Genomic DNA, 9405 nt, shown 5'->3' with positions numbered 1-9405 from the left:
GAGAAACTTGTGATAGTCATGATGACAGTTGCCTTACCTCAATTACAGTCGGAAAAACACTTTGCAAGTGTCGTCACAATTGTTTTATGTAGCGTTTGGATAACACTCAAGCCTTTCATGACTGAGATTATTTTGTCCTCGCTGGGTTCAAGGGTGAAGCAACGGCCATGACTTTGTCAGTCTAGTTTTGGCATGGCTGATGTTTGGAGTACAATTTCTCACAGAGGGCATTGTTGGCCTAACTGTCCCACCGAGTTCCCGATACGCACACAGGACATGTTTATTTACAGTCTCAGTGTGCATGTTTGTGTTTATCTCTCTCTTATGCAGACTGCATCTCAGCCCTGGAGTACTTCAGTCATACAGAGCTCAGGGTGGGCCCACATCCAGGACCAGTCCTCATCGCTGTCCCTATGGAGGGCTATCCCAAGCCTGAGGCCATCGCCCCCTCCTTCATCTTGCCCTATACCTCAAGAGGATGTTCTATTTTTGACAGGACTATGTGTTGATCTGTGGCCTGGCAAAGGAAAATCATAAGTGCATAAATGTGCTTAAACATAAATGTGCACAGTTTTCTGATCAAGACATGCAAAGGCAGAGAGTGAGTAACAACACTTCTGCAGAGCTGCTTATGACTGAATTGAACTCATTTTATAATTCAACACTGATAATAATAATAATAAGAAGAATAAATGTTTCATGAGCAGAAAATCAGCATTATGATTTCTGAAGGACCATGTGACACTGAAGACTGGAGTAATGCTGAAAATTCATCTTTGCCATCAAAGTAATCAATTCTTTTTTTTTTAAATACACTGTATATAAAAATAGGAAACAGTTATCTAACAATAATATTTCACAATATTACTCTTTTTACTGTTTTGAGCAAATAAATGAAGTCTTGGTGATTATACGAGGCATTTAAAAATCTTAAAATCTATGTTTTTTGAAAGAAACTTCACCAAGGTAGCATTTTTATAGCATTTTAATACAAATACATTAAATATGCAAATTATTATTACTGTTTAAAATAACTGTTTCATAATTTTATTAGCCAACTATGAAAAATTGTGTAAAGTCATGCAAAAGCAAACATTCTGCTGTTAATTTGCCACGAATAAACTTTTATTGTTATCTCAACACAGTTAAATGGTTGTGCTACTTGTATTTATCATTTTATTAAGAAAGCAAACTGGTCATAGCAAACACCAATTTCAAGATGCAAGAGTTTCAAAAACAAAGTCACATCTGCAATACTACAAAAACATAAGACAACTTCTGAATAATGTTGACATTGAGCTGGACGTTAGGAGCATATAAGGTCTGGGAGAAGTGCTACAGAAATGCAAAGAAACTTAACATGATTATATAAATAACCTGACAGATTGAATCAAAGGTCTGCAAACATACAAGCTGAAGATGACCTAATATAGCACTTATTTGAAAAGACATTTCTAAACACTGTACATGCCTTTATTGTAACTTTTAACCCCTTAACTGTCACCCCCTTTTTGAGAATGGACATTAAAATGCACTATTCAAACTTAAATGGTTGTAATTCAAGAATGCTTTTGGGTATAGACCTAAGTTTGGTCTTGTTTTAAATAAAACACTGCAGATTATTGCTGAAGTGAAAGCACTTAAAAAATGAAAGTATGAAAAAGTTATTGAAGTTTAAATTTACAGTAAATCAAATATACTGTACTTAATATTCTTTTATATAAAATATCTATTTTACAAAATATTTTTTACTCTAAAATTTATATAAAATCAAAGCCATATATCTAACCATGTTTTGTTCCAAATTTGAAGTTGATATCACAAAACTTGAAGTTCCCATGAGATTCTGTTTAGGCGTAATACCAGAAATAGCCACCGGGTGACATACATTCCATTGAATTTAATTGTATGCATTCTGCTGTAACAAATTAATACATTTCTGTCCAAATATCACTTCTGTCACAAAATATCAAACTTTGAGACTCAGACCTTTCTGACAATATTTTGTCAAGATTAGAAAAGGTTTTGATCATAAATTATGAAACATGATTACGCCCAAAAGGGGTGGAGCCAGAGAAAATAATTTAGACTACCGTTTCTATGGTAACGCAACGTCCAATTTCAAAGCGGTTTTCACAGGATGAATTCTGAGTTTGTAAGCTTTCAAATGACACCTAATTTATGATAACTACTAAAATATGTGATGTAATAAAAAAGGTGATAAAAAGATAATATTATATTTTAGAGGATAATATATATACATATGTTATGCTTTTTAGAGGATAATATTATTGTATCATTTTTTATTGACAAATACTAGATTATATGTTTTATTATGAACTTTTAGCATGAAAACCAAAGTTTCAATTATTAAAAGTGTGTGCGTCGACTTTTTGTGACAAACGCCAGAACTCCTGTTATGATGTAGATTTTTTGAGGTGCACTCTTGTCATAAATCCATCTATTACTGATCCTACATAATTCGTAGCAAAAAACAGAGCTATAATATCTATTTAGGAGTCTTAGACCTTTCCAACGATATATAGTTTGTCATGATTAGTTTTGGATTTAATTGTAATATAGTGAATTAAAAACTCAAAATACACAGATAGTCAAAATTAGAGTTAATCCCTTTTTTATACCCTAAACAGGCAACGTGACTCAGGAGTCACATATATTTCAAAACGTGCTGAATAACAACATGAACAACATATTAATTAATTTTCTTCTTCAGCACTTTAAGACAATGTTCACAATTAATGTTAGCAGTATTATTATTATTTTTCCTTAGAAAAATAAGTTTAATATATATTTACTTTCCTCAAAATCTGAATGTCCTGCACCACCGGTAGCCATGTTGGATTTAGGTCAGGCTGACTAATTTATCACAAAAAACTTGAAGCAAATCATGTGATCAGCATACTCAAGACAGACCAGGCTGTGATAAATGATAAAAGGATTTGATTTAAAAAAAATCGTTCTTAGGCCCCAAAAAAGACAATAAAAACAATGTGACTCGTGAGTCACGTTGCCTGTTTTAGGGTTAAAAGAAATACTTAAATTTACCTATAATAAAATAAAGATGTACTGTACACTACCATTCAGTAGTTTGAAAACACCATTAAATTGATTAATTACATTCATTTTGATTTTAATTGCATTAAAATTGGAACTTTTATTCACCAAGGTTGCATTCAGTTGTTTAAGGGTTAAAATACCAAATACTCTTTTTTACTATGTTTATGTTAATGGAAAGTGTACAGTATGTTTTATCAGATTAACCAGATCTAACTGGGCGTCACCTCTTTTTACTTCCAAATATCTAAATGAGGTTGAGCGCTGCAGTTTAGCCTTCAGTAAACAGATTAACCGTTGCACACCTTGACCCATATAAAGTTAGCAGTACCAGCGAACATCCACCCTTGATCTATTGTCTTGAAAACAATAGTAGTGTTGACCTGACTTTGATAAACACAAACACACACACACTGGCATGTGCACAGGCTGTTTCTTTCCTCCTCAAGCCGCATACCAAATAAATTCCTGCCCTTACATTCACATTGTCTCTTTAACCAGTTAGACTGAACTGCAATGTGGGATGTTTTTCAGCCTGTGAGTGACTTGTCTTTTGATGTTTGGACCACCTTCTCAGTTCCATTAGTCAAAGATCAACAGCTGGTAAGAAACGGGGCCAAAGTCTTTCTTCCCCAAGACAAAGTTTTGATATTCTTGGTTGTCGCATAAAGCAGGTGTCTTGTTTAACACACACACACACACACACACACACACACACACACACACACACACACACACACACACACACACACACACACACACACACACACACTCTCTCACTCTCTCTCTCTCTCTCTCTCTCTCTCTCTCTCTCTCTCTCTCTCATTTACAGGATATCTGCTTCTGAGCGTCAGGTTATTTGGTGTGGCCTTCAAAAGTTGTATTTGTTTTCCTGAGTATGATGCATTATGTTTAATGAGAACTATAGGCCTATTTTTCTTGATTTTCTTGTTTGGCTGTTAATGCATGTCCATATGCATTACCAAATTTGTTTGCCATATAGCAAACAAAAATGTACATGAAAATAAAACATTCATTTTTAAATATTTATTATGAATAGGACTTTTGTATTTTTGTTTCTTTTTTATCTTTTGACAAGATCTGATATTGTTGAGAGATTTTATAATAATAGGATTCAGCTATGGCTATTTAGCCTCATATATATTTACCATACTGTTCAAAAGTTTGGGGTCAGTAAATATTGATCAGAAATGTGGTAAAAACAGTAATATTGTAAAATAAAAAATAAAAACTGTATTCTATTTTAAGATATTTTTAAAGCTACAATACTGTATGTAATTTATTTCGCCGCTAGGGGTCGCTAACCTCTTACAATAACAAATGCATAGATTGATGATGCATAAGCGGAATTATGGAACTTGTCGTGATGTTGATGGATCTAATAATGTTTATGGATGAGTGAATACATTGATGTTTTTTAACATGACTGTGGCATGAAGCAGGGCACGATTGCTAATAAGCGACAGATATCAGCGTCCCACGCGAGTCCCGCGGATATAAAGGAATAAGGACATTTCATTCTACCGAACTACCCGCAAGTGCTGTATTAATACTCACATAGGTCAGTTTATTAGACGAATGAAACTTGTGAGGTAACGCAGCGCTGTTTCACTTAGTCTACACTATCACACTAAACTGCATTTGAGTGTGTTGAAAGTTATGTTATTCTACGTGTTAGTTTGTTGGCTGTATGAGACTAGCAGTAAGCTAGATCAACATTAGAATAACACACTGATCATATTCTAACATTTCATCATGTTGAGCTACAGTAGCCTATATAACACTGATTTGTTTAATGTACATTTGCTCATCTGTCTAATAAAGTACATGCAAGAGCAGCGTCTATGTCAATTACAAGTTTGTCGCGGACGTGGAGCTCTCGGCATCTTGAAAACGCCACGCTGATATTGATCCTCGTTTTATTTCTCCTTTTGTCCCAAAGTCTGCTTGCCATGGTCCATAATGTTTGAACAAAACAACAACAGCGTGTGCGTGACGCTAGATGTAGCGCAGTTGTCCACTTCTGTCGCCATGTTTACTATGGCAGTACAAGCGGAAACCAGGGATAACGTGGATATTACGTCATTTACAGGCGACAATGACCAGGGACGAGCCATTATTTAAAATTGGAATTTCTCTGAAATTAAAAATCTTTGGGAACTTTTGGGATATTGTAAGTACACAACTGCAGGAAATATATCACACTGTGCAAGTGATTTTTGGATATTTTATTACAAAAGTCTTACATATTGTACCTTTAAATGTAATGTATTCCTGTGATGCAAAGCTGAATTTTCAGCATTTTTACTCCAGTCTTCAGTGTCACATGATCCTTCAGAAATCATTCTAATATGCTGCTTTCATCACCTTCTTAAAATAATTGCCTAAGCCTTTTGATCATCATCAATTATTTTAGGAAGGTGACGATAGGCCTGATAATTACATACATTATGCATTGTATTGTTTTTGTAACATATTTTTTTATATAATTGTATGCATCCTTGCTGAATAAAAGTTAATGACCCTAAACCTTTGATCGGTAAAGTATTAAGGGCTTAAATGAAACAAAATGACTAATATGGCATAAAATAATACAATTTCTAATAATAATACAATTGCAAAACCGTATACTAAGTCTTAATTACTGTACAAGCGAAGAAAGAAACAGATCCTTTGGGTTTAAAATGGAATGAGGACACATGTAAGCTCGTTTGTGAATGAATCTGGCATGATAGACTTGACTTCTGTCTTTCTCCACTAGAGGTCACTGCAGACTAAACTATCATAAAGCATTTGTAACGATCAGCCTTCCATATGCATCATCTTTAAAGGTACAGATATTTGACAGATATATTTTTGAAACGTTGCTTCAAGCTGAAAAGATAAATAAGCAGTGCCTGTTTCTTTACAACATGAGTGGCCTGTTCTTTCAGTATACTAAACTAAACACTGCTCTGTCTGTTTCACAGACACAGATGCACAATTATATATATATATATATATATATATATATATATATATATATATATATATATATATATATATATCTGAAACTGCACACTCTCCTGTAAGAACTTTAAATAAGTAATTATTTCTCGACCGCTATTGTTTACATGCATTTTTAAGTATTGTGGTTTAAAAACAAGTGACTTTAAATCTTTGAAGCGCAGTTTGCAGGGAAAGACAACTCATTTCGCGTCAGAGAGACTGTTTCTCTGCGCTGTCTGAGATGCGAGCACATGAAGCCGCTGCTCATAACGCGCGTGAGATCTGAACCGAGTGCTTGTTGCAGTCTAATTGGGCTTGAATGGTTAAATACACATACTTATGTGTCAAAGTGACCAATTATTTGCAGTAAACACAGTCATTTATGTCTTAAGTGAACATAAACAGTTGAGAAAGAAAACGCATGAGTAGTTTAGATCGTGCAGTTGGTCTTAAAGTGACAGCATCCAAATTGACCTGCTGTCATTATTAAAGTCCCCGTGAACCGGAAGTTGCAAACGACTTTTCTTCAGTGTTATGACGTATTTCCCAGTGAAAAGGAATATTGAACAGAGGGCAGGGTTTTACTCTAGCGCTCCTCCTCTCCATCTCTGCTCATAGCAGACTAACGGTTTGAGGGGAGTGGTTAAGCGTTGCCCAAACCAATTCCTCAAACCTACGTCATCAGAGAAGGTCCTCCAATGCAGAGGGGAGGGGCATTTTCAGATTTTGATTAAAGATTACCATGGTAAAAAAAATTTTTTTTTAATATTTTCTTGCACGGATTAATTGTTCACCACAAGACTAGTAATATGCGCTAACAAAGTAAATAGGGTCAATTTTGATTTCATGGGGACTTTAATGATAATAAAAAAAATGGAAAATATCTCACTGCTCTTGACTGAATAACATTTGTAACTTTAATAAGAAAAAAATATATTTATTTAACTGAGTTAAGTCCCAAGTTAAGTCTTAATTAGCCTAAGTGAAGATGCAGTGGTTTTTTTATATATACATTTGATTATACAATGTATGTAGTATTTCTTAATTCTAGTGCTTGAAGTTTTTCAGGTTGGTCTATTTCATTTGTGCCTGTTCTATTGTAGTTTGTTTTCATATATGCTTGTAATTAGTTTCTTTGTTCTATCTTTGTTCTTTTTTTTATAGGCTAGTATTAGTTGGTGAAAATAATTATGAAATGTCTGTGGTCTCAATTAAAAAAAAAAAAAAAACTTATTTAAGCAAAAATAACAATATTGTGATACTGTATATAGAGTTATTATGAAATAAAATGATGATTTAAGATTTTGGTCATATCGCTGTCACGATCTCAGCCTGTGTTCCCCTGTCTTGTGTGAGGAGTTTTGTTATTTCTTGTCTTGTTGTGCCATTTTTTGTAGTTCTTTGTAGTTTTTAATGTTGATTAATCTCCTCAGGTGTATCTTGTTTCCTCATTACCTTGTTAAGCTTGTTTTCCCCTGTGTATTTATAGCCCTTGTGTTTCACTTGTTACATTGTCAGTTGTTGCACATGTAATGGTTGCTTCTGGTTCTGTTATCCTCGTGGTTTTGTTCCTTGAGTTCTTTATCTGTTCATTGTGTTTCTTGATTAAAAACCCTGTATTTAGATCCTCGCCTTCGCCTGCTTTCTCCAGCTCATTACATTTGCCCACCCCTAGCTGGAGGGATCAGACAAACATAGCAACGACAAAGATACACATCAGAACCTCAAGCGGCAGGCATGAACACACGATAACATTAATAAAACGTCACCCTTCCACACCAGTAGCTGTTGGTATAAACCAGGACAAAAAAAAAAAAAAAAACCACACATCTCTTAATCTACAGCAGTGTAAACAGTTAATGCTTCAGTTCACAGCTGTATAAGAACTTTCAGACAGCAGCCTAACCGCTCTGACCATTTAATATGAAATGAGTAAATTAAGTTCATGCCTGAGAAAATTTGCTGTTTATTCACACCCAACGATTCAAATGTTATTACAGGGGCCGCTGCACTTTACAAGTATAGACCTGTGATTGTGGATGTCATTAACACCCTGGGTACTACTAACAGCAGAACAGCTCCATTTCTACAGTTAGTGGACAGTACAGGGTTGATGGTGGAGTTAAGGAGCTGGGTTAACAATGCAAATGTTGCAGGTTCAAGTTTCTATACATAATTAAAAAAAAAAGTGTGATCACCATGGCTGGTGACAAAATATGGTAAAAACAGTAATATTGTGAAATACTATTATGATTTGAAACAACCGTTTTCTAATTTGTTTTGTTCAAAAGTAACAAAATTTAGAGTCAATACATCATCAATCCATTCATTATGGTTGTTGTAGTGCTGCGCTGGAATTTATTTTCAAGGGAGTACCGTGTCTATTAATGGGTATAGCTAGTCAGCTTGAGATCCTTTCCATCTAAACAAACTATATCTTTTAATAGTGAATGTTTATGACCACATTCATTCAGCATACCCAAAACAATGCTCTTCTGTAAAATGCATGTGTTTTTTTGTTTGTTTTTTACATAGTGTTCCTTTAATATACTGTATGTTAAAATGTAATTTATTCCTGTGATGGCAAAGCTGAATTTTTTCAGCAGTCATTATTTCAGTCCTCGGTGTCACATGATCCTTCAGAAATGATTCTAATTTCTTCTTCTTCTTTCTTCTTCTTCGTGTTACTATTATCTTCAACATCTTCTTAATATTTTGTGAAAACCGTCATGTAACAATGGTAAAGTCTTTAATCCTTGCTGAATAAATCTATAATTTTTTTAAGAAAACTTTAAACAAGTTTTCACAGTTTTTGAGGGATAGTTCACCCAAAATATCTCCTTTTTTGTTGTACTGAATAAAGTAATGGATTTTGAACAACACAGGGTCAGTAAACAATGACAGAATGTACTTGTACCGCCACCTGCTGGATATTCTGTTACTAATACGACCTCTGACCTCTTGTTTTGTGACTGTGCCAGCACTCGTCCTGAGGCGCAGCACCACAGCCTACATCTGTCACTCCTACATAGAACAGCATGTCATCATGAAAAGAAAGTCACCCTCCATCCCAAACATATTGTAGCTCCCCAGGCCATGACTAGACCGCTGTAAGACCCCCTCACCCCCCACCCCACTTAATAGCTTGTGGATGTTTTCCTCCCCTGTAATGTTTGTGCAGATTATCACCCATCACCTGATTCATGATGTGTCACTTTTTGCCTGGTTGCACTTGTACACTTGGCCTTGGCAGTTAGTTTTTATACTAGATGAGATCTTTTCACGGCATCTGGGATTTGAACTGTCCTTGTGGCACAACAG

Source organism: Squalius cephalus (assembly GCF_949319135.1).
Source record: "Squalius cephalus genome assembly, chromosome: 22".
Lineage (NCBI taxonomy): Eukaryota > Metazoa > Chordata > Actinopteri > Cypriniformes > Leuciscidae > Squalius > Squalius cephalus.
This window is presented reverse-complemented; position numbering follows the sequence as displayed.